Consider the following 26,742-nt stretch of genomic DNA (forward strand, 5'->3'; position numbering starts at 1 on the left):
AAGTGCTTGTGCACTGAGGCAGGCCTTCCACCCAGCCCATCTCCACACCTGGCCTCCATGCTCCTTCCAGGGTCGCCCACCACGACTCCCAGAGCATCCCTTCACTTCCAGGGCACTTTCTATTGGGTTGAGTTTGTGGGAGCTGGGAAACGTCAGGAAAATTCAGGCCTTATTGTGGGAAAAAGTCCCAAGGCACTTCACAGAAGCCTGATCAAATAAAAATTGACACCAAGCTACGTAACACAGTACCGAGCAGGTGACCAAGATCTTGGTTAAATGGCAATTTTTAAGGTGCATCTTAAAGGAGGAAAGAGCAGTGAGGTTTAAGGAGGAAATTCCAGACAGAGGGACGGCAGCGATGGAGCGATGGAAATCCTGGGGTGGGCGGGGAGGGATCCATGTGTAAGAGGCCAGATGAGCCTATAAGTTAGAAGGCTGCAGGTTCAATTCCTGCTGTTGAAACCTAATCTAGGGGCTGATACTGCCTAACATAGGAGTTTAGAACAGTTACAGCAAGGAAAGAGGCCATACAGCTCAACAAGTCTGTGCTGGCTCTCTACAAGGGTAACTCAGCTAGAAGGAAGGTACGTGCTGTTAAGTTGAAAGAAAAAGCCATCAGGTTGCATAAAGTCAAAGGGCCCACACATTGACAACACAGCTGCCAATGGTGGAGCAAAGGAAGTGATACCCCCCTCATATATGGCATGGTAAAGTTCAGTCATTTTGCTGTACAGTCTGGTAAATACACAGATAGCATCAATTATTCAGTAACAGGTCAATGAAAAACCTCAAGGTAACAACAAAAGGTCAGTACTCTACAGTTCAATACACAATCTCAGCTCTTGCTGCTGTATTTATTTTTAGGAGAGATTAGAAGTTAGTATGATACAGTAGACTTGATAATCCAACATGGTGAGTTCATCAAAAATTGCTTTTTCGAGAAATGCAGTTGGTTATATTGTGACATCTGCCAAATGAAGTCTAAGCTGATAAGGTGACATCTAAAGCCTCCTCAAGGTGCCGGCCTTGCTGAGTTGTAACACTATTGCCTTTAAGTACTATTGCCTATAAGTTAGAAGGCTACAGGTTCAATTCCTGCTCTTGAAACTTAATCTAGGCTGATACTGCCTAACGTAGAAGTTTAGAATGGTTACAGCACAGAAAGAGGCCAAACAGTTCAACAAGCCTGTGCTGGCTCTCTACAAGGGTAACTCAGCTAGTCCCACATCCCTGCTCTTTCCCCGTGCCCTGCAACTTTTAACTCTTGAGGTTAATTATCCAACTCCCTTTTGAAAACACTAATTAAATCTGCCTTCACCGCACTCTCAGGCAATGTGTACCAGATCCTTACCACTCACTGTGTGAAAAGTTTTGCATTGGGTCGCTGTTGGCTCTTTTGCCTATTACCTTAAATCTGTGTCCTCTGATCCTTGTTTATTCCCCCGCCAATGGGAACAGTTTCTCCCCATCCACTTTGTCTCCACCCCTCATGATTTTGAACACCTCTGTCAAATCTCCTCACAAGCCTTTCTTCCCTGAGGAGAACAATCCCACCTCTTCGCCAATCTACCTGCATAACTGAAGTCCCCCATCCTTGGAACCATTCTTGTAAATTGTTTCTGCATCCTCTCTAAAACCTTATCTATCTAGGCCAGACCTTTCAGAGTGTTGTTATTAGTTCTGGTTCTTCCTTATCAAACACATCTTCCGTGCGTGAAAGTTGATTCTCTACACTGATCAGTTTTTCCTTTAAGCAGCATCATTACTTCATGCTATCATTCAAGCTCACATTCTGTAATTGTGCTTCTGCTAATTGTTTTTGAGACCCCTCACACTCTTTTGTGAGAATTTCTACTTTCTGTTGTCATTCTACATTCCTGATTTTCATCTCTCCATATGTCTCCTCGGAAATGTAATGTTTTTCCAAGTTTTCTTCAAAACATCCAGTCATTTCCTTGAGCTCTGTGTCTCTTTCTTGTCTTTCTGTGACACCTCAAAATTTTGTTTGTTCAGATTTTGAACAGTTTAGTTCATCAACAACTTTAGTATCTCGTACGTTTCCATGGGTATATACTCAGCCTGAAAGTTGAGTTTCAAATCTTCCAATTCAGTTCTGATATAATCATTTTCTAACCTTATTTTATTTTCTTTTTGCAGGATTTGTTTATTTTGAGTTTCATCAGATAGTTTTCCTTCATTCATGGCCAACTGCTCGCTCCACACTGTCACCTGCTGTTACAGTTAAAGATTTCCAAAAAGACATATTTTTGAGACTCCTAGAAAGTTCCCTACTTCTCTGGCACCCATGTATGGTTTACTTGAGTATTGTCTATAGCCCTATCAGTGATTTACTGAGGATTTTCTGTGCCTGTTTCTGTGCACTCTACAACTTGAAGATTAAGATATTCATTAAAGGCTTTTAATATTTCATTGAAGCTGGTTGAGGATTCATCGATGCACTGCATTACTTCATTATCAAGTTCCCCAAACTAGTAGAAAGAGGTATTAATCTGTACTTTTTCTGACTGCCTATTTAGACCTGATATACACCAGTAGTTTAAAATTTTTCTTCTCCAGGACACTCAATTTTCTTTTAGATTCGGTCCTTGGATGAGTCCAAATTGATCTGGTAAGTTGGATTTTTGATTCATGGTTAAAGAACTTTAAAATGTAGGTTCAGCTTTAAGAAGTTGCTGAAATTCAAGATGGCACCACAGTTCATTTGAAGAGAATAATTTTACCAACGCCTGCCAGTTTTGGCAGGCTCCAGCTGCAATGGTGCTCATGTCCAACCTTGAAAAAATTTTAAACAATGCCTGCTTGGATCGACTGGCTGCAGACCTCTCTGTTTGCTGACCTTTAGAGCTGATTCTTTAGTTGCAACTCATCAGAATTAATTAATTAATTAATTAATCAATTCTTCCTTTTCCGAATGAGCTCGATGTGTTGAAGTACCGACTCGGGAATTTGGTTTTTAAATAGCAATTTCTGACAACTGAATGATTTAAGAATTTCTCAGGATTTGCTGTATTCCAGAATTCAAAAGTTTTAGCTCACCCCCCTGTTAGGTCTGCAGACTCTGCATTCTGGAAATGAAGCTGGACTTCTAAGAGATCCCAATGAGTCTTCTGCTGCAGTGAGAAATTTTAAGTTTTTGCCTTCAGCTTTCAAACCTTTCTTTGGAACTTTTCTCTGGTAATTCTCTTCAGCGCATCTGCTTCTTCACCTTTTCTTCAGGTCAGAATGCTTATCGAGTTTTTCTTTATTTGTTATGACCCCAGCCAATGTTAATTGCCGTAAAACCAAATTCCAGAGGGAAACTTGGCTTTCGGGCCATTCTGTTTTTTTGGAACCTGAAAACGAGAAGAAAACATACTGATCTCAGCAGCAAAAAATCAAGTAACACCTTTGGGATTTAAAAAAATTAAAAGTTAAAGCTTTATTAACAATAATAAAAGAAAAGCACACAAGATTACAGTTGCAGTTAAAATTATTATGACAAAACATTCCCCTAAAGACTCCCTACTTTCTCAGACCCACAAGTAAACACCTTCTAGGCAACACTTCCTTACAAACATTTAACTATAAAAATCTAGTAATATTACCCAAGGCAAACTGCTGCAGCTTTAATAGATGCATTCCACATGCCCTCTTAAACTCTTGCCCATTCTGCTGTGGAAATCCAAAACTTCAGAATAAGACTGTTTTTTGCAGCCCAAGACTTTTCTGGCTTGACTAATTGGCTGATTCACGCTGCATCTTCTCCCGTGCTAGAGCTAAAGCAAACAGCTAACAACCAAAAGCTAACTTAAGTTTTTCATAGTAACTCTAAAATACCTTTCCCCCACTTTCATCTCAGGTTCCATTGTTCTCATACTTCTTTGAAACTCAAATCCTTCCAAACATAATCTCTTTCATGTTTCTATTTTGTCTCTGCTTTCAGGTCAATAAAATGTAGCATACACTTTCCTGTTTACCTCAGAGTCATAGAGTTATACAGCAGAGAAAAAGGCCCTTCAGCCCATCATGTCCTTGCCTGCCATCAAGCACCTATCTATTCTAATCCCATTTTCCAGTACTTGGCCCATATCCCTGTATGCTTTGGCATTTCAAGTGCTCATCTAAATACTTCTTAAGTGTTGAGAGGGTTCCTGCCTCTACCAACCCCTCAGGCAGTGTGTTCCAGATTCCAACCACCCTCTGGATGAAAAAGGTTTTCCTCAAATCCCTTCTAAACCTCCTGCCCCTTTACCTTAAATCTATGTCCCCCTGGTTATTGACACCTCTGCTAAGGGGAAAAGCTCCTTCCTATCTACCCTATCTATGGTCCTCATCATTTTGTATACCTCTATCAGGTCCCCCCTCAGCCTTCTCTGATCTAAGGAAAACAACCCCAGCCTGTCCAGTCTCTCTTCATAGCTGAAATGCTCCAGCCCAGGCAACATCCTGGTGAATCTCCTCTGCCCCTCTCTCCAGTGCAATCACACCCTTCCTATAGTGTGGTGACCAGAACTGCACACAGTACTCCAGCTGTGCCCTAACTAGTATTTTATACAGCTCCACCATAACCTCCCTGCTCTTATATTCTATGCCTTAGATATTAAAGGCAAGTATTCCATATGCCATCTTAACCACCTTGTTTACCTGTGATACTGCCTTCAGTGGGCACAGTATATATATAAGATATATATATATATAAAATGGTCATGAATGTCAAGGTCCCTCTGATGCTTTGTACTTCCTAGGGTCCTACCATTCATTGTGTATTCCCTTGCCATGTTAGTCCTCTCAAAATGCATCACCTCACACTTACTCAGGATTAAATTCCATTTGCCACTGCTCTGCACATCTTACCAGCCCATCTATTTCGTCCTGTAATCTAAGGCTTTCCTCGTCACTATTTACAACACCACCAATTTTTGTGTCATCTGCGAACTTACTGATCACACCTCCTATATTCACAACTGAATCATTAATGTACACTACAAACAGCAAGGGTCCCAGCACTGATCCCTGTGGTACATCACTCATCATATGCTTCCAATCACAAAAACAACCTTAACCATCACCCTCTGCCTCTTGCCACTAAGCCAATTTTGGATCCAATTTGCCAAATTCCCTGGATGCCATGGGCTCTTACTTTCTTGACCATTTTCCCATGTGGGACCTTGTCAAAAGCCTTTCTGAAGTCCATGTAGACTACATCAACTGCACTACCCTCATCTACACAACTAGTCACCTCCTCAGAATATTCAATCAAATTTGTTAGACATGATCTCCCCCTGACAAAGCCATGCTGACTACCCCTGATTAATTCCTGCCTCTCCAAGTGGAGATTAATCCTGTCCCTCAGAATTTTCCCTAACCACTGATGTTAGACTCACTGGCCTGTAATTATTTGGTTTATCACTACTACCCTTATTGAACAATGATACCATATTCGCTGTCCTCCAGTCCTCTGGCACCTCTCCTGTGGCCAGCGAGGATTTGAAAATTAGTGTCAGAGCCCCTGCAATCTCCTCCCTTGCCCCACACAACAGCCTGGATACATCTCATTTGGGTCTGGGGAATTTATTCACTTCTAAGCCTGCTAACACCTTCTCCCTTTCAATGCTAATTTGTTCCAGTATATCCCAGTCCCCCTCCCTGATTTCTACACCTACATCGTCCTTCTCCATAACGAACCCAGATGAAAAGTAATCATTCAAAACCTCACCTACCTCCCCCGGCTCCATGCACAGGTTGCTACTTTGGTCCTTAATTGCCCCTACTTTTTCCCTGGTTATCCTCTTGCCCTTAATATATTTATAAAATGCCTTGGGATTTTCCTTTATCTTGCCCCCAGTGTTTATTCATGCCCCCTCTTCTCTCTCCTAATTACTTTTGTCAGTACCTCCTACACTTTCTATACTCTACTAGGGCTTCCACTGTTTTCAGCCCTCTGTATCTGCCATAAGCCTCCTTTTTTTCCTCCAATCCTTTATATCCCTTGACATCCAGGGTTCTCTGGACTCATTGGTCCTACCCTTCACCTTTACGGGAACATGTTGGCCCTGAACTCTATTTCCTTTTTGAATGACTCCCACTGGTCTGATGTAGACTTTCCTACAAGTAGCTGCTCCCAGTCCACTTTGGCCAGATCCTGTCTTATCATATTGAAATCAGCCTTCCCCCAATTCGGTCCATCTTTGTCCTTTTCAAAACTACCTTGAATCTGACAGAGTTATGGTCACTATCCCTGAAATGCTCCCCCATTGATGCTTCTATCATTTGCCTGGCTTCATCCCCAGGCTTAGGTCCAGTACTGTCCCTTCTCTTGTAGGACTCCCTATGTGCTGGCTCAAAAAGATCTCCTGGATGCATTTTAAGAATTCTGCCCCTCTAAGCCTTTCACACTAAGACTGTCCCAGTTAATATTAGGGAAGTTGAAATCCCCCACTATTATTACCCTATTATTTTTACACTTCTCTGAGACTTGCCTACATATCTGCTCCTTTATCTCCCGCTGACTGTTTGGAGGCCTATAGTACACTCTGAGCAAAATGATTGCCCTCTTTTTGTTTTTAAGTTCTACCCATATGGCCTCATTTGAGGAACCTTCTCAAGATACCTTCCTTCCCTACTGCAGTAACTGACTCTTTGATCAATAGTGTAATGCCACCTCCTCTTTTACTCACCACCACTGTCACACCCGAAGATTTTATACACTGGAATATTGAGCTGCCAGTCCTGCCCTTCCCTCAACCATGCCTCTGTGATAGCAACGATATCGTATTCCCACATGTTAATCAACAGCTTCAATTCATCTGCCTTATTTGTAAGATTCTTTGCGTTAAAATAGATGCAATCCATCCTTGCATTATTCCCTTGTGCCTTAAAAGATATATATTTGTTCTGCCTTCCAGCCTGACTTAGTTTCTCTTCTACGTTTGGCTGTGCATCCCCCCCATTACTGTACCTCCACTCTGTATAACACTCCCCCTGCCAAATTAGTTTAAACCCTCCCAACAGCACTAGCAAACCTCCCCGCAAGGATGTTGGTCCCGTTCCAGTTCAGGTGCAACCCATCCACCTTGTACAGGCCCCACCTTTGCCAGAAACAAATGCAGTGATCCAGGAAATTAAAGCCCTCTCTCCTGCACCAACTCTTCAGCCACACATTCATCCTCTCTATCCTCCTGTTCCTATACCCATTAGCTCGTGGCACAGGGAGTAATCCAGAGATTACAACCTTTGAGGTCCTGCTTTTTAAGCTGCTCCTTAGCTCCCTAAATTCTTGTTGCAGGACTTCATCCCTCTTTCTACCTATGTCATTGATACCAATGTGAACCATGACTCTGACTGTTCGCTCTCCCCCTTCAGAATTCCCCTGCAGTCGTTCTGTGACATCCTTGACCTTGGCACCAGCGAGGCAATACACCATCCTGGAGTCGCTTCTATGGCTATAGAAATGCCTGTCTGCACCCCTCACTATTGAGTCCCCTACCACTATTGCTCTTGCACTCTTACTCCTCCCCCCTTGTGCAGCTGAGCCACCCACAGTGCCGTGAACTTGGCTCTGGCTGCACTTTCCAGAGGAACCTTTACCCTCACCGTTTTCCAACACAGAAAACTGTTTCTTGAGTGAGATGCACTCTTGGGCTTTCCTGACAACCTGTCCGCCTCCCTTCTGACCCATTCCCTCTCTGACCGCACTTCCTTAAGCTGCGGAGTGACCACATCTTAAAAACACGCTATCCAGGTAACCCTCAGCCTCGCGGACGCTCCGTTGTGTCTCCAGCTGACGCTCGAGCTCCGCAACCCGTTGCTCAAGCTGGTTAAGCCAGTGGCATTTCCTGCACATGTGGTCATCCAGACTGCAAGAAGTGTCTAAGAATTTCTGCAAGTTGCAGCCTGTACAACACACGGGACTGAGCTTCCTTGCCATTTTTTTGTGTGTTAGTTAAAAGACTATTTCCTTAAATTTAAGCTAAGTAGAAGACTATTTAGTTTTTCTTTAAAAAAAATGCTGAGACTTTTACTTTCTGTAAAGTCACTTTAAAGTGGAAAAAGAAACACTTACTCACTATCTACCAATCAGCTCTCTCCCTTGCCCTGACTTCACTCCTTTCGAATTCCAGCACCGCTAAGTGTCTGGGCGAGAACCGGCTCCCTCACAGGTAAAGTCCGCTTCCGCTCTTTATACAGCCGCTCCACTCGCTCACAGGTAAACTGCCAGCCATTGGGTCCTTCTCTCGTACTCTCGTCTAGGTGCTGCTGACTGCCTGGCTTGGGATCCTCCTCCCATACTCTCATTTAGCTGCTGCTAACTTTTTTTTTTGCGAAAATATACTTTAGTCTTAAATCTTCAAAAACATTTCGAACCATTTCAAAATCACCATTACAAAAATACAATCAGGTTCAACTTTTACAACATGAATCACAAGGTGTATCAGTACAAACAATGAATATTACAATCATTGGCAGACATTCATTTTGAGCTGTACAGCCTGAGGGGCTCTTTACAATTCCCAGTCCCTCAGTGCACTGTGGCAGAAAGGTCTTAGACAGAGACCCTTCCCCATTGTGCTTTTGTGGCGGCTGCCCCAAGCTTAACTGTGTCCCACAGCACGTAGTCCTGGACCTTGGAATGTGCCAGTCTGCAACACTCGGTTGGGGACAACTCTTTGCGCTGGAAAACCAACAAGTTTCGGGCAGACCAAAGAGCATCTTTCACCGAGTTGATGATCCTCCAGCTGCAGTTGATGTTTGTCTCGGTGTATGTCCCTGGGAACAGCCCGTAGAGCACAGAGTCCTCTGTCACAGAACTGCTCGGGATGAACCTCGACAGAAACCACTGCATCTCTCTCCAGACCTTCTTCGCAAAGACACAATCTACAAGGAGGTGAACAATGGTCTCTTCCCCACCACAGCCACCTCGAGGGCAATGTGCAGAGGGGGTGAGACTCCTGGCATGTCGGAAGGATCTGATGGGGAGGGCCTTTCTCACCACCAGCTGAGCTACGTCTTGGTGCTTGTTGGAAAGTTCTGGTGATGAGGCATTCTGCCAAATGACTTTGACAGTCTGCTCAGGGAACCATCCCACAGGATCCACCCTCTCCTTTTCCCTCAGGGCCTCTAAGACGTTACGTGCCGACCACTGCCTGATGGACTTGTGGTCAAAGGTATTTCTCTGCATAAATTTTCCCATGAGGGACAGATGGTGCGGCACGGTCCAACTACTTGGAGTGTTCCGCGGCATCGTGGCCAGACCCATCCTTCGCAACACCGGGGACAGGTAGAACCTCAGCACGTAGTGACACTTGGTGTTTGTGTACTGAGGGTCTACACACCGCTTGATGCAGCCGCACACAAAGGTGGCCATCAGTATGAGGGCGATGTTGGGCACGTTTTTTCCCTCTTTATCTAGAGGCTTGTACATCGCGTCCCTGCGGACACGATCCATTTTCGACCTCCAGATAAAGCGGAAGATGGCTCGGGTGATCGCCAGCACACAGGAGTGTGGAATGGGCCAGACCTGCGCCACGTACAGCAACAGCGAGAGTGCCTCACACCTAATGACCAGCAAGGGAGAGGGAGCATCGGTCCCACATGCCCAGTTTCCTTTACACCGTAGACACTCGCTCCTTCCAGTTTCTAACACATGCCCTGGTCCCTCCGAACCATATCCCCAGCACTTTCAGGCCATCAGCCCTGACAGTGAAGGGGACAAAGGATCGGTCAGCCCAGTTCCCAAAGAACATGTCCTCGGTCTTCCCATGATTTACCTTGGCTCCCGAGGCCAGTTCGAACTGGTCGCAGATGTGGATCAGGCTGCACACCAACAGCGGATCCGAGCAGAAGATAGTGACATCGTCCATGTACAGGGACACTTTGACCTGAGTGCCTCCACTGCCAGGGATCATCACTCTGCTTATGCCCGGATCCTTCCTGATGGACTCAGCAAAGGGTTCTATGCAACACACAAACAGGACAGGGGAGAGAGGGCACCCCTGCCTGACTCCAGATTTAATAGGAAAGCTATCTGATTCCCACCCATTGATAGATACTGCACTACTCATGTTAGTGTAGAGCAGCTGGATCCAATTGCGAATTCCCTCCCCAAACCCCATTGTGGAGAGCACATCCACCATGTAGGTGTGCGATATTCTGTCAAAGGCCTTCTCCTGATCCAGGCTGATGAGGCAGTTATCCACACCACTCTCCTGTACATAGGCAATCATACCCCTGAGCAGCGCAAGGCTGTCAGAGATCTTCCTGCCCGGCACAGTGCAGGTCTGGTCAGAGTGAATCACCAATTCCAGAGCGGATTTGACCCGATTGGCAATGACCTTGGACAGAATCTTATAGTCCACATTCAACAGTGAAATGGGTCGCCAATTTCTAATTTCCTCCCTTTCCCCCTTGTGCTTGTAGATGAGGGTGATAATGCCTTTCCTCATGGATTCTGACATACTGCCGGCCAGGAGCATACTCTCGTACACTTCAAGCAGGTCTGGGCCGATCCAGTCCCACAGAGCCGAATACAACTCCGCCGGCAAGCCTTCGCTTCTGGGAGTTTTACTCTTCTTGAAGGACTCAAGGGTCTCAGTCAGTTCGTCAGGAGTTAACGCTTTGTCCAGACTCTCCCGTGTCCTGTCGTCTAAGACCTCCGTGATAGAGGACAGGAAGGACTGGGAGGCCGTGTTGTCTGTGGGCTTCACGTCATACAATCCGGCATAAAAGGATTTGCCGATCCTCAAAATGTCGGACTGCGATGACTTCACTGAGCCATCTTCCTTCAGGCTGCTGATCACAGAGCTCTCTCTGGGTACCTTTCGGAAGAAGAAACGTGAGCATGTCTCGTCCTGCTCCACGGAGCGGACTCTGGAACGGAAGATGATCTTGGAGGCCTCCAAGGCAAAGAGCGAGGCTTGCTGGCTCTTCACCTCTTGGAGTTCCTCCTTGATATCGACCCCCATCGACTGCAGCCGGAGCAGATTCTGCATGTTTTTCTGGAGTTGGGATGTTTCCCTCTGTTCCTTTCTAGCTTTCTGGGTGCCTTTGAGGATGAAAAACCTCTTGATGTTTCCCTTGATCGCTTCCCACCAGTGTCAGGGACTCAAAGAGGGGTTTCATGGTTCTCCAACCTTTGTAATCCCTCTTGAGCTTCTCAATGTTCTCTGGGGTCAGCAGTTTCACGTTTAGCTTCCATGCCCCCCTGCCAACCCTCTGGTCTCCCTCTAAGTGACAGTCAGCCAGTAGGAGGCAGTGGTCAGAGAAGAACACCGGCTGGACATCGGTGGATCTGACCGTGAATGCATGGGACACAAACAGGAATTCTATCCTGGAACAGATGGACCCGTCAGGCCGCGACCAGGTGTATCTACGCTGCGCTCCGTCTGCAGGGTTGCTGAAGACGTCGTGCAGCTTGGCATCCTTTACTGTTTCCATCAGGGATCTGGACGTAGCGTCCAATCTGCTGTCGGCCCTGCTGGATCGTCCAGCCGCATCGATGATGCAGTTGAAGTCACCGCCCAGAATGACCGGCCTGGAGGTCGCCAGCAGCAGTGGGAGCTGCTGAAAAACCGCCAGCCGCTCAGCCCCTTGTGACGGGGCGTAGACATTAATTAACCGGAGTGGAGCATTCTTGTACATTACGTCTGCTACGAGAAGGCGCTCGCCCACCACCTCCTTAACCTGAGAGACAGTGAAGCTGCCTCCCCGCAGCAGAATCCCCAGGCCGGAGGAACGAGAGTCGTTTCCTCCCGACCAGATCGATGGCCCATGGGACCACCATCGTGACCATTGCCTGTAGGAGCTGAGGTGCGGTATCGCACACTCCTGCAGAAACAACAGGTCAGCTTTGACCTTGGCAAGGTAGTCCAAGGTTGCAACACATCGCATAGTAGATTTAATGCTACGCAAATTTATGGATACAATCTTTACACCCATCTTAAAGCAGTTAGTCGCTTACCAAACCTGTTGTCTCTGAGAGTCCCAGACCTTTAGTCTGCTCCTTCATGCCCGTGGTGTGCTCAAATTGCCTCACTTGGGATGGGCTGAGGAAAGCGCCCTGAACCTCCCCATTGGAGATGTTCTGCTCGGGTGGCATCTGGGGGTCCGTGCAGAGAGCGGGGTTTGAAATGTCCTCTGTTGGAGAAGCTTCTCCAATTCTCTCCCCCTCAGGGGCGTTGCTGCTCCCGGCTTCCCGGAGCTGGGGTGCGCTGAGCTCCTCACTGTTCCCAGATTCCTGGGGTTGTGGTGCACTGGCCTCTTCGGGTTGTGGGAAAAGTTGGGGTGCGCTGGTCTCCTCATTGTCTCCAATGTTCTGGAGCTCGGGTGTCTCATCCTCCAACTCCCCAGCGTTTTGCCGCTTCTTCTGTTGGAGCCGCCCTGGCCCTTCTTCGTTCGAAGAGCTGCTGCTCTTATTATCCGTGTCGGATAGGAGACGCCTCTTGCCTCTTGTCTGGGGAGTGGCTTGGTTTCTTCTTAGCCCCTTCTTCCTTTTGGCTCTCTTCACCAGCTGCCACTCCCCCTGCTGCTTTCCCACTGCTGCCTCCTCCTCCTCCATTGATTCGCTCTCCTGACGAGTGGGAGGTTCAGGGGGCAGTGCTGTTGATTGGCCGTCTGTTGCCCCAATCTTTTCCTCCACCTTGTCTCTCTCTGTGTCCTCCTTTGTCCCGTTGTTCTCCCTGGGGGCCTTGGTGGTTGGAGTGACACGAGGCATTTCTTCTGCTTCCCCCTCGTTGGCTTTGCCTGCCTGTGCATAAGAACGGCAATGTTTGGGGCAGGTCCTGTAGAGGTGATTTGCCTTGCCACACAGGTTGCAGCACTTAGCCTGTCTACAGTCTTTTGTCTGGTGCCCTTCCTGTTTGCAGTTCTTGCAGAGGACAGCACTGCAGTTGGCCACCACATGACCAGACTTGCCACATGAGCGACAAAGTTTGGGTTACCCAGCGTAGACAAGGTAACCACGGCTTCCCCCGATAGCGAATCTGGAAGGGGGGTGGAAGACGGGTCCCTTACCGTCGATCTTGAGCGTTACCTTAACCTGGCGTTTACATGTCCAGATCCCCAAATCATCTCTAACCGCGGTGCAGCTCCCAACCTTATCGAAGTACCTGGTAAGGAAGGTGAGCACGTCAGCGACAGGGACGTAGGGGTTGTACAGATGCACCGTCGCAACCCGTTCTCGTTGCAACGGCAGAGCAAAGAGCGGCTCCGACATCAGGATCTTCATTTCTGGCGGGTCTTTCTTTTCCTCAAACACCTTCAGGAGTTTGACACAAGCTGCCACTTGCTTGAAAGTCACATCAAAAAATCCAGCGCTGGGGAAATCCTGTACGCAGCCTCGAAACCACACAGCTTGAATAGGATCCTCTTGGTGAAGAAGGTCCTATCCATTCCTGTTCCTTGCTTGCTGCCCTTCACCATGACTCGGATGGTGTTAGGTACCCCATAGTAAGGAGTTCAACTGGTTATAGCCATTGGTCTTTCCCTGGCAAAAACGCGATCGAGGTCTCTCCCCTGCCAGGTAACTTCTGCTGCTAACTGCCTATCCCTGGGTCTTTCTCTCGCACTCTCCTCTAGCTGCTGCTTACTGCTTGGCTCGGGGTCCTCCTCTCACATTCTCCTCTCAGTGCTGCTGACTGCCTGTCCCAGCGTCCTCCTCTTGCACTTTCCTTTACCTATGGAACTCCTGCAAGATGAAAACATGTTTTATCACCTCTGACTTCCCTTTGATACTCAAACTGTCAGCTTATCTAAAAATGCAAATATTAGATCCAACCTATTCACTTGTACCTCACCCCCTCTTAATACCTTATTACAAATGAGCAAAACAAATGCCCCTATCCTTTCATGTTTTAAACCCCCAGGCAATCTGTCTTCTACTGACCTTTCCCCAGCTTAATTAAATCACTTACACACACAGACACACAGCCATCTTTACAGAATAACACAATATTCCCCAAAAGTATTTGAAAAAATAACATCCATTCCCACATAGACTTGCAGGATTTTAGTTTTTCTCTGCACTTTTTACAGCATTTTGTGTTTTTGCATTCGCTGCCACCATGTTATAGGGTGTTGGATACTGTTCGGTAGGTCTCAATGAAGTCTCCATAGTCTTAAGTAGGTTAACTGTATGTATTTATTAATTACAAGAACTGCGCACATTTATACAATTAAGGGTTCAAACTAGGAGCTGTCTCCATGCTTTCTTGTGCACGCGGCTCTATCTGTCATTAGTCTGACCCCTAGGTGCAGGTCATGTGTTCTCTTACACCACTGTATGGGCAGTACTGTGCTCAGTCCCATGTTAACCCTGTATGTGCCAGACCCTTTTTCTACAGCTGATTGTTGCCATGGATACCATTAGTGCGTCTAGCTTCCAATTCCAGATTTTGTTAATCAAATTCAAATTCCATCAGCTGCTGTGGTGGAATTTGAACTGTGCCCCCAGAACATTAGCCTAGGCCTCTGGATTATTCATCCAGTAACATTGCCACTACACCATCACCTCCCTGAAAATTTATATACCCACGTCGTGGAAGTATGAGTATTAAGATCACATAGCCAAGAAGTTTTAGTTTGTGACTATCAATGGAGGGTGGACTCCATTATCTCCAAAATCTTCCAATGTCAGTTGAATCATCTTAGAACCAGCCTACTCCATAGAAGGCCCTGCTCATAGGAGCATTAGAAACAGAAGTGGACCATGCTGCCCCCTCGAGCCTGTTTTGCCATTCAGTGAGATTGTGGCTCATTTGCATCTTAAAATCAATCCACTTGCCTTGTCTCCCAGGCAAAGGGCCACCAGCTGGTTGGAACAAAAATGAACACTAACCTAATTAAAAGGAAACCAATTTTCTGCAGCTTGCCTTGCAGTCAATGTAACATCTGGCCTTGCACATACCCTCTAGCAACCTGGCACAAATGCAGAAAAACATATGAAGCAAGGTGCTCATGGCTTCTCCTGAAATGCCTGTTTTTTTTTGAAGTGACGGGCCATTGGTGAGAAGTTGATAGTGGGGATTTGGAAAAAAAAAAATCCCCTTTATTCAAATGTGATAAATGATTGGATTAAATCTACCAAGCAAAGTAATAGAGGGGAAAACACTGAACCACTCAAAATACAATTATGCACCAAACGCTCTTATGGGAGAGTTAATGGACCAGAGACATGGGCTTCCATGGAACAACTGTGTTTTCTCATCCATGACTTCCTTTGTACTTATGAAGTTAAGAGATTTTATGTCCCTGCATATTACAGGGGAGAAATGCATTCTCTTATCTACCGAAGGGAATAGTACACTGTAATTGCTTAATGGATTATATCCTGAAACAACAACTACCTGCATTGATATAGCACCTTTAATGTACTAAAACATCCCAAGGCTTCACAAGAGCATTATCCAAAGGATCTTTGACATCGAACCACATAAAGGAGATATTCAAACAGATGGCCAACATATGGTCAAAGAGGTAGGTTTTGAGGAGTGTCTAAAAGGAAGAGAGAAGTACAGAGGTGGAAAGGTTCAGGGAGGAAATTCCAGAGCTTAGGCCCCAGGCAGCTGAAGGCACAGCTGCCAATGTTGGAGTGATTAAAATGTGGGATGACAAATTGTAGAAGGACAGAGATCTCAAGGGATTGTACAACTGGAGGAGTTACAGAGATAGGCTATGGAGGGTTTTCAAATCAAGGATGAAAATTATAGAAGTGAGCAGTTGCCAGGACTGGAGCCAATATAGGTCAATAAGCGCAGGCGTAATGGGTAAACAGGATTTGGTGTAGAGTTTTCTGTGAACTCAAGTTTGTGTAGGTACACCCACAGCACTGTTAGGGAGGGAGTTCCAGGATTTTGACCCAGCAACCGTGAAGGAACAGTCGATATGTTTCCAAGTCAGGATGGTGAGTGACTTGGAAAGGAACTTCCAGGTGGCGGTGTTCCCATGTATCTTCTGTCCTTGTCCGTCTAGTTGGTAGCAGTCATGGGTTTGGAAGGTGCTGCCTAAGGAGCCATGGTGAGTTTATGCAGTGCAACTTGTAGATGGTCCACACTGCTATCACTGTGTATCAGTGGCGGAGGGAGTGAATGTTTGCAGGTGGTGTGCCAATCAAGCAACATCTACCATCCTGGATGGTGTTGAGCTTCTTAAGTGTTGTTAGAGTTGCATTCATCCAGGCAAGTGAGGAGTATTCCATCACACTCCTGACTTGTGCCTTGTAGATGATGGACAGGCTTTGGGGAGTCAGAAGGTGAGTTACTCACTGAAGGATTCCTGGCCTTTGACCTGCTCTTGTAGCCACAGTATTTATATGGCTAGTCCACTTCAGTTTCTGGTCAATGGTAACCTGCAGTATGTTGATAGAGTGGGATTCAGTGATGGTTATGCCATTGAATGTCAAGGGGCAATGGTTAGATTCTCTCTTGTTGGAGATGGTCATTGCCTGGCATTTGTGCGGCACAAATGTTATTTGCCATGTTAGCCCAGGCCTGGATATTGTCCAGGTCTTGCTGCATATGGACATGGACTGCTTCAGTATCTGAGGAGTTGTGAATGGTGCTGAACATTGTGCAATCATCAGCCAACATCTCCACTTCTGACCTTATGATGAAAAGAAAGTCTTTGATGAAGCAGCTGAAGATGGTTGGGCCTGGGACACAACCCTGAGGAACTCCTGCAGTGATGTCCTGGAACTGAGATGACTGACCTCCAACGAGCACAACCATATTCCTTTGTGCTAGGTATGACACCAACCAGTGGAGAGTTTTCCCCCTGATTCCCATTGATTCCAGTTTTGCTAGGGCTCCTTGATGCCACACTTGGTCAAATGCGGCCTTGATGTCAAGGGCAGTCACTCTCACCTCACCTCGGGAGTTCAGCTCTTTGGTCCATGTTTGAAACAAGGCTGTAATGAGGTCAGGAGCTGAGCGGTCTTGGTGGAACCCAAACTGAGCATCAGTAAGCACGTTATTGCTAAGCAAGTGGCATTTGATAGTATCGTTGATGACCCCTTCCATCAATTTACTGGTGATCAAGTTAGACTGATGGGGCAGTAATTGGCCGGGTTGGATTTGGCCTGCATTTTGTGTACAGGACATACCTGGGCAATTTCCCGCATAGCCAGGTAGATACCAGTGTTGTAGCTGTACTGGGACAGTTTGGCTGGGGTGCGGCAAGTTGTGGAGCACAGGTCTTTGGGCGTAAAATCGCGCAAGGTGACGTTGGATGAGTGTCCCGATGTCATTGTACACTCGCGTGATATTTCGCTCGGCAGGCATGTGCAAAAGTCGGAAGGGCACCCACTGACAATGAAGCGGGCAATTAAGATCATTAACAGCCCAATTGTGAGCTATTTTTTTGTGTCCCTTCCAACCCTATGTTTGGCGGATGGGCCAATCGGCCAGGTGGGCTTTACATTTTTGATTAAACTGCACCTAAGGGCGGGAAGAAATCTCTGTTAAGATATAAAATAAAAAGAGATAGCTGGGGACAGCATTTTTGTGAGGTATGCTCTCAGGTGCTTGAATGTGCTGCAGGGAGATTTTTTGCAGTATTGTTGTGCTTTCTTTTATTATTTGGGAGGTCCTGCAGCTCCCTCAGGCCGCTGTCTGCCTTCAGGTAGCTCAGTGGAAGTGCTCACCAGCACCCGCGGTGACGTTGGTGCCCACCCTCTCCCCGCCCCCACCGGCAGTGCCGTGCCTTCCTCCGGGCGTGTTTCACGCTGGTTGGCCAGTATGCTCTCCAATAACAGACATTGACGCTCCCGTATCAACTTCCATCTTAATGGGTTGTCCTTTGAGCACTGTGGCTGCTTGGATTGGCTCGGTTCTACCTGCTCTGAGGTTATATAATGGATGGACGTCTGATTCTATTTCTTTGGGCTCTTCCATGAAGCATATTTCACGATTTTTCCTTCTGCCTTTATAATGTTGTTTTAGCCTTTCTCTGCAGTGCCACATTATGGGGCCATAGTGGTGGCAGAAAAAGCACTTGGCTTGTTTGAGTTGTCATTCGCTCACTGGAGGCCTGGATGTATTTCACTTATTCATTTGGTGGGCTTTCACTGCAGTACTGATGTTTTTCAATGGTCTGGAGCTAGAGACCGTTTCCTGCCTTTCCATGGAGTCCGAAGTTTTGGCGCCTTTTGTTGCCAGATTGTCCCACTCGACCAGATGGATGGCGCCATTTTGTGTCTCTTTTATAACCTCGGAATTTCTAACAGCACTCTCCATTGCATTAGCTAATTCTAATGCCTTATTGAAGTCAGGGCTAGGTTCGGCTAGCAAACGCCTTTGGATAGTATCATCTCCCATCCCGCATATCAGCCAGTCTCTCAACTTATCACTAATGGACTAATGGATGTTCCAAATTTGCAATGCTCAGTTAATGTCACATAGTCAGCTATTACCTCCTCCGGATGCTTGTTCCTTGAATTGAACTTGAAGCGCTGCACAGTAACTGAGGGCTTTGGTCTCAGGTGGCTCTGTACAATTTTTATTAATTGGCGAAAGTCTTCGAATCTGGAGCGCTAGGTGACGTGAGGCTGCGGATCAGCCCATATGTTTTGCTCCTCTCCCATGATGTCGTTAGCAGTAAAAAAGGTTAAGCGTTCGACACACTGAGACCAGTCATCTGAAATGGGGTCAGACAGATCAACACACCCGAACTGCAGCATTGTGAATGACTGCAAGGGGACTGCGTTTCCGACAGACTTTCCAGGTAATTACGAGTTTAGATGTTTGACTTACTGCGGAGCCGTGCTCTCTCTGGAGTCTCTTATAATTTTCTGTCCATAGCCATTTTTCATGTATTTACCCTTTTAAATATATTGTTGCTTTAAGAGCAGTTACCTTTTTTTAAACTCTGTCTCTGCAGCTGTCGGCTTTTCTCTGCTGGGTTTCATGCTTTTTTCAAGTTTTGGCGGGGTCCCCATGATCGCGATTCTGTGGGGGTTTATTTTTAATTTTAAACTACAGCATTGCTTTCTACTCCGATTGCTGGCTATTTTACAGGGTAAGTACAGATACACTTTCCAATGCTTTGCTCACCCATCTTGTGGACTCACACTCAGAGGTCTTGCAATGTTTTTATCCTCGTCGCCACTTTTATGTCTTAGGTAAATGAATTCATTGGCCAACCGAACTCTGACTGCATGCCTTCCCATGGTCTCATCAATTGCTGCTTGCAATCAATAATGGGGAGAGACTGATGTAAGAATAAACAGTGATGGTTTATTGAGACATAGGGCAGAGCACCAGATCATACGTGCTCACTCAGAAACCTCCAGAACTTGACTTACAGAACTAGACTTACTTCCTGGGTTGCCCATGTTGTACAATGATTCGTCAGTCCTGTCACATGATCAGTACACTTGCATTCTCTTAAAGGAACAGGATTCCTCACTTTACCACAGTACTCCACATTCACAGTGCAAACAATGTCTGCCAGCTTAATTGCTTCATTTACATCCCCTCCCTGACTAGTTTGAGATACATTTGAACGGGAGATGCCCAAACGATGCATTGCCATCTACTGGCCATGCTCCGTGTGTGAGCAAAGAAAGCGGCTTTCATTTGGCTGTTCAATCATAGGGAGCAGCATCATATTTAAGTCAGAACTTTGTCTGGTGTGAATGTGTATGTAGATCGCTTTCCCCTCTTACCTGACAGGTGTGCCGGCAACACCGTGGTCAAAAATTAAAATGTTCTTTGCCATCAGGCTGTGCACCAGGTCTCCACTCCAATAAGAATGAGGCCCAATATCAGGTGACCAGCCAGGCAGATTTCCAAGCTATATTCTTCCCTACGGAGGAACAATCAGGAGCAGGCAATTATGGTGGAGTTTTACTTTAGGAATGCTGTGCTTCCAAACATAGCTTCCCAACCATTCATCTTAGCTGAATTGAGCTTACAACACAAACGGGGAGTGAACTTGGGACTTCATGAACCACTAGGCCTCAGTACCGCAACAACAAATACTTGCATTTATATAGCACCTGTAATGCAGTGAAACTTCCCAAGATTTTCACAACAGCATAAATTAGCCAAATATTGCTGAGACACATTAGGAGATGTTAGGGCAGATGATCAAAAGCTTGGTTAAAATGGAAGGTCTCAAAGTGGGGGAGGGGGGGCGGGCGTGGGTGGGGTTGTGGGGGGGGGCGGGTGGTGTCTGAAAGGAGGAAAGAGGTGGAGAGCTTAGAGAGGAGTTGTAGAGCCAGGAGCCTTGGTAACCGAAGTCATGGCCACCAATGGAGCAGTGAAGAAAGGAATACTCAAAGGGCACAATTGGAGGAGTGAAGACATCTCAGGGGGTTGTGGGGCTGGAGGGAATTACAGAGACAGGGAGACGCAAGACCATGGCGGGATTTGAAAACAAGGATGGGAATTTTAAAGTTGTGGTGTTGTTGGACTAGGAGCCAATCAAAGATCATCACAAGTTGTAAATGTATATAAACCATCCCAACCCCCACTATATAGCAATCTGGCCTGCTGGTTTTCTGCTAAGAAAGTAATGTTAAAGGTCAAGGGTCATATTAAGGACATCAACAAGGTTGAAAGGTCAAGTGAGGTGAGTCAGGGGCTGGTGAGTATGTGGTTGCAGGCAAAGGTGACAAAAGTCTGAAGACTGCAAGAAAGGAAGTTACTTTGCTTCTAGTATTAATAATTATTTCCAATTATTTCTAACTGACTGGCACTGGTGACCAACTGTCAATGGTGAGCTGGGATAGTCTGTGAAAGGCAATCAATACCGACCTCAGGTGGTAGGTGTGCAAGAGGCAGGACAGAAACAAATCAGCACAATCAGACGTGCAAGGGCCGGATGTTCTCCATTCCGGCTCCCACACGTCTGAGGCACATCCTTCCGGATCTAGTATCAAACCAATCTTCCTGTTTCTGCAGGTCTTGTCATGAACCTACCAGTCTGCATTTCTAAGAAATTGAGAGGGAGTGAGAGGCAGAGTGGGTGGGGAGGCAGAGGGGAGGAGGGATGGGGATCTTTGTTTGAAATCCCTGAACAATGTAAACATTTAGATTAGCTGGCGCAGTGAAGTGAGATCAATCAACAAATCTATAAAGCAGCCCATCCAATGGATTTCTTCTCAGTTATTATTTGTGTAAGAAACACCCAGCGTTTGATTCCAAAAACAAAGCGCAGGTCGTGCATCAAACGTTGCTTAGACTGCACTTGAAGTTACTGTGAATATTTCTGGCATTGATATTATAAAAAGGATATAGAGCTACTGGAGAAGATGCAAAGAAAGGATTGAGAGCAATGATACCAGAATTGAGGGGCTATTCTTATCGAGAAAGACTGAACAAGCTGGTGCACTTTTCTCTAGAGATGAGCAGGTGGGTGACTGGCGTGGGCCTGAATTTTACGCTCGCTGGGCACACGTGATCAGTGGGCCTGTGAGTGGATGGGAAACGAGCCCCCAAACACGATTTCACACTGGCTGGCCAATTAGGTGTCTGAGTAAAGGAACCTATCCTTTGAAGTTACAAGTTTCGGACACAAATCTGAGGACATACACGGACGAAGAAATAAGACTGAAAGGGTTATGTCCAGTCTCGGCGATGTTTGAAGATCAATCTGAAAGGTTGCCCTTGTTAGTGGGAGCTGGAGAAGGCCCCAGCTTAATAGGCCACAACTGGCTCAAAAAGATTAAGTTGAAATGGGCTGAAAGTTTTCAAATTACAATGAAAGGCTTACAGGAATTGTTGCAAAAGTTTGCTTCTGTTTTCAACGACAAGTTAGGAAGCATTCGAGGGCTACAGGCCGAGATCCATGTAGACCAAAACACAACCCTCAGATTTCTAAGAGCCAGATTAGTCCCTCATGCTCTTCGGGACAAAGTTGAACCCAAATTGGACAGACTGGAAAAATCGGGCGTCCTACAACTAGTGCAATTTTCTGAGTGGGCAGCACCCATCGTACCTGTACTGAAGTCGGACCAAAGCGGGCGTTTATGCGGTGACTATACGCCAACTGTCAAAAAGGTGGCCAAACTTGATAGACGCCTGATATCCAAGATTGAGGAATTGTATTCGAAGTTGGCAGGGGGCACCACATATTCGAAATTAGACATGAGCCATGCCTGCCAGCGGGTAGAGTTGGAAATGGACTGGAGGGAATTCGTCACCATTAATACGCACCGAGGATTGTATCAATACACATGCCTACCCTTTGGTGTCTCCTCGGCGTGTGCTATTTTCCAAAGAACAATGGAAAACTTGCTCCAAGGATTGCCCCATGTTACTTGGATGACGTATTGGTCATGGGACTGACCGACGATGAACACTTAGCAATTCTGGAAGAGGTGCTCAAACGCTTTGCACAAGCGGGGGTACATTTAAAACGAGAGAAGCGTCTGTTCCAGTCTAAGGAGGTACTTCACTTGAGCCACAAGATCGATGTGCAGGGCCTACATCCTGTGGAAGAAAAAGTCCAGGCCATTTGCGAGGCACCTGCCCCAAGAAATACCACAGAGCTTAAGGCCTTCTTAGACATGGTAAACCACTATGACCAATTCCTCCTTGACCTCTCTACTGTGCTGGCCCCCCCTTGTACGGCTTGCTTAAGAAGAACCAGAAATGGAGTTGGCAAGCCCCGCGCACCAGGATGCCTTCCAAAAGTGAAGCGATTGTTAAGATCATTGGCCTTGTTGATCCACTTTGATGTGATGTGTCTCCTTATGGAATAGGGGCTGTCCTTTCACACCAGATGGTGGTTGGCTCAGAGCGACCCATTGGTTATACATCTCACATACTCAGGGCAGGAATTTTCGTGCCAGTCCGCTGCCGGGATCTTCTGGTCCTGCCGCAAGTCAACGGACTTCTGGCTGGGGTGCCGCCTCGCCCGCATTGAGTCCCGCGCGCTATGGGGCTCGAAAATCCCAGCCTCAGTGCCGCAGAGCGATGATATTTCCAGATTGAAAAGGAGGGCATATCAGTTGTGTTCGGCATGCGAAAGTATCATCAATATCTCCACGGTCGCCATTTCCATATTATAACCGACCACAAGCCCCTATTGGGATTATTTGCAGAAGATAGGGCGATGACACCTATCGCATCGGCTGGCATCCAGAGATGGGCACAAATATTAGCCACCTATGAATATATTTTGGTTCACTGTTCAGGAACTGAAATTGTGCATGCCGACGCACTAAGCCGTCTTCCCCTGCCAGCCAATAACGGGGAGGCTCCGATTCTCCAGGAACTGGTCTTAGTGCTAAATTTCCTGGGATTCCTTCCCTGCTCAGACCAGACAAATCCAGAAGTGGACAAGCCGGGACCCACTATTGTCTAAGGTCCGGGAGCAGGTCTTAAATGGTTGGTCAGGTGAATCTAAATCAGAGGAGATGAAGCCCTATTCTGACTCTCCTGCCAGGAAAGCATATTACTCTGGGGAGCAAGGGTTATTGTGCCCCTGAGGGGGTGAAGGCCGTTATTAGCCGAGCTACATAGCGCTCACCTGGGCATTAGCAGAATGAAGATGCTCACACAAAGCTATTTGTGGTGGCCAGGCATGGACTTGGATATTGAAACCCTGATCAAAAGCTGTCCTCAATGCCAGCAGGTGCAAATTCTCCCCCCTCCCTTAGCTCCATTGCATCCATGGGAATGGCCAGGGTGGTCATGGGTGCTCCTCCACTTCAATTGCATGGTACCCCTCTTGGGGTTGTAAACAATGTTCCTTTAACTGATCGACTCCCACTCCAGATTGACGGACGGTCTATGAAGTCCAGTCTCCCATGTTGGCTGCCACCATAAACCGTTTGCGGCAGAGTTTTGCAGTGCATGGGTTGCCGGGGGTCCTCGTGTCCGACAACAGGACCACTTTTATCAGTAGGGAGTTCCACGGGTTCATGATCCTTAATGGCGTTAATCATATCAAAGCCTCACCCTACCACCCAGCATCGAACAGCATGGCTGAGCGAGCATTCCAAACCTTTAAATCAGGATGAAAAAGATGGAAGGGTATTCCATCGGCACATGATTGTGTTGGTCCTTGTTCGCACACCGGACCACGCCACACACTACGACTGGCATTGCCCCTGCAGAACTATTAATGAAGAGACATCTCCGCACCCACCTGACCCTTATCCGGCCAAATTTAAGGGGGAGGGTGGAGAAAAGCCAAGAGGCGCAGAAGACCAGGCACAGTGGTCATGGTCGCGAAAGAACTTTCACGGTGGGAGATGCAGTCCTCGCGAAGAACTTTGGAGATGGGTCCAATTGGCTATTAGGCCAGGAGAGTACAGTAACTGGACCCCTCTCCTATAATGTATTGGTAAATGGCCGAATAATTGGATGGCAAGTGGATCATCTCCGCAAAAGAACACCAGTCCCACAAGAAGAAATGCAGTCTTCATTTACGCTTGAGATTGTGCTGCATGTAGAGGACAGGCCACACGATTTGGAAACACCTGTGGGGCCTGTGGGGGTGGTTGGGGGGGGGTTGCTGGGGCGGGGGGGGGTGGTAGGTGGCGACAAACCTGCCAATTTCCACTGAGAAACCTAGTGGATAATTGCCTCTGAAAAGGAGGTCTCGGAAACACCAGCTGAGGTTGTTGGGCTACCACGCTCAACCTGTCAAAGAAGGGTCTCCTGAGAGACTTGACCTATAAATAGTTAATGTGTTTTAAGCTTGTTAGCTGTACTTTTGATAAAAGGGGGAGGGATGTGGTAAAGTGAGGTACCCTCTTCCTTTAAGAGAATGCAAGTGTACTGATCATGTGACAGCACTGACGAATCACTGTATAGCACGGGCAACTGGGAACTATAGGTATAGTTCTGGAGGTTTCCGAGTGAGCACGTATGATCTGGTGCCCTGCCCTATGTCTCAATAAACCATCACTGTTTATTCTTACATCAGTCTCTCCCCATCATTGATTGCAAGCAGCAATTGATGAGAACATAGGAAGGCATGCAATTAGTATTTGGATGGCCAATGAACTCATTTATCCAAGACATAAAAGATTCAACACAGAAAGGCTGCTTTCATGAAGCTGGGCTGCACTGACACCAAGCCTGACATCAGCCCCAACCTTGGGAGAGTGATGAATAGATGCCAAAGGTTTGACATGGACATTTGCAGATGTCTTACTGCCTGAAGTCAGCGTTATAGGTAATATCAAATCTGTTGGGACATCTACACCAGCATCCTTCCTACTGTGTGTTAGTACCTCCTAATGCGTTCAGCAACATGTGGTCCAACCTCAAGCAAAGATGCTCAGGTCACAAAGGCAGGAGTATATCTTTTGAGACAGATTCTTAGATTATATAATGTTTGGACTCAAACTGCGAATATTTCACGATATTGCAATTGTCTAAATGGGAAAATTGTCTTTAGCAACTTCCGAATAATCAGCAACTTAAAAAACCTAACAACACTGGCTTTTCTCATTAACCACCATTCATAATGTCCATGGTGTTGCTCATGCCAGAGTGCCATAGGTTTGATCGCATTCCCTTTATACAGGGCACTAGGTGGCACACTTGCCCACCTTCGAGCTTTTTCAATCTTAGGACCTGGCTTTGACTCTCACCCAAACAGAAAGGATGAAGGAAATTGCCTGTGTCAGGCAGGGTGAAAGAGAGCCCAGATACGAATGGGTGTGAGGCCACAGGGAAAGAAAAAGCTCATAATTTTGCCAAAACTGGCCATTACAATCAGGATGAACTTATTAGTCCCTGTAAGAAACAGGCAAGACACATTCACGTTGACCAGACAGGTTTCTGAATTTGATGGTGTATCTTATTTTATTTTTAAATTTATTCTTGGCAGATGGCCATCACTGGCATGGTCATCATCAATTGTCCATCCCCAGTTGTCCCTAAACAACCAAGTAGCTCCTTAGGTCCTGTCAGAAGTCAGTTGTCAACTACCTTGGTGTGCAGGCCAGACCGGGTAAGGACAGCAGATTTCCTTCTCCTTTGGATCATTAATGAAACAGTCGTGAGATTTTTGCAGCAATTAAACAGCTTAATAGTCGCTTTTACCAGCTCTTCATTCCAGATTTTATTTTCTAAAAAACTAAGTTCAACTTCTCAGACTGTCACAATGGGATTTGGATTGACATCCTCTGGAATACTAGCCCAGTAACATAACCAATACACCATTGTACCCTCGCTAACTGGGCTGTTCCTGTATCTGATTGTTTGAGGTGATGATAAAAATGTGGTCAAAGGGCCCTTATTCACCAGTGAACCCACAATCTTCTGAATCAGGGGCAGAAATGCTACCCACTGAGTCAGAGCAACCACACACCACTCACACACATGCACGCACACACTTGCTCTGGGGGAGGTGATGGTGTAGTGGTATTGTCGTTAGATTAGTAATCCTGAGATCCCAGGGTAATGTTACGGGGACCTGGGTTTGAATCCCACATTGGTAAATAGTGGAATTTGAATTCAATAAAAATCTGGAATTAAAAGCCTACTGATAACCATGAAACCATTATCTTAAAAACACATCTGGTTTGCTAAGGAAGGAAACCTGCTGTCCTTACCTGGTCAGGCCTACACATGTGACTCCAGACCCACAGAAACGTGGTTGACTCTTAAATGCTGGGCCTAGCCAGAGATGCCCACATACAATGAATTAAAAAAAAAACCTCTCATCCACTGACACTAATCTGTGCTGCAGCTTGTCCACACACATATTCTCATTCTTTCAAACACTCACACACAGTTGGAAAAGAGTAATTATTAGGGGCAGGAATAGGGTTACTTCATCATTTCC

Source organism: Carcharodon carcharias, chromosome 9 (assembly GCF_017639515.1).
Source record: "Carcharodon carcharias isolate sCarCar2 chromosome 9, sCarCar2.pri, whole genome shotgun sequence".
Lineage (NCBI taxonomy): Eukaryota > Metazoa > Chordata > Chondrichthyes > Lamniformes > Lamnidae > Carcharodon > Carcharodon carcharias.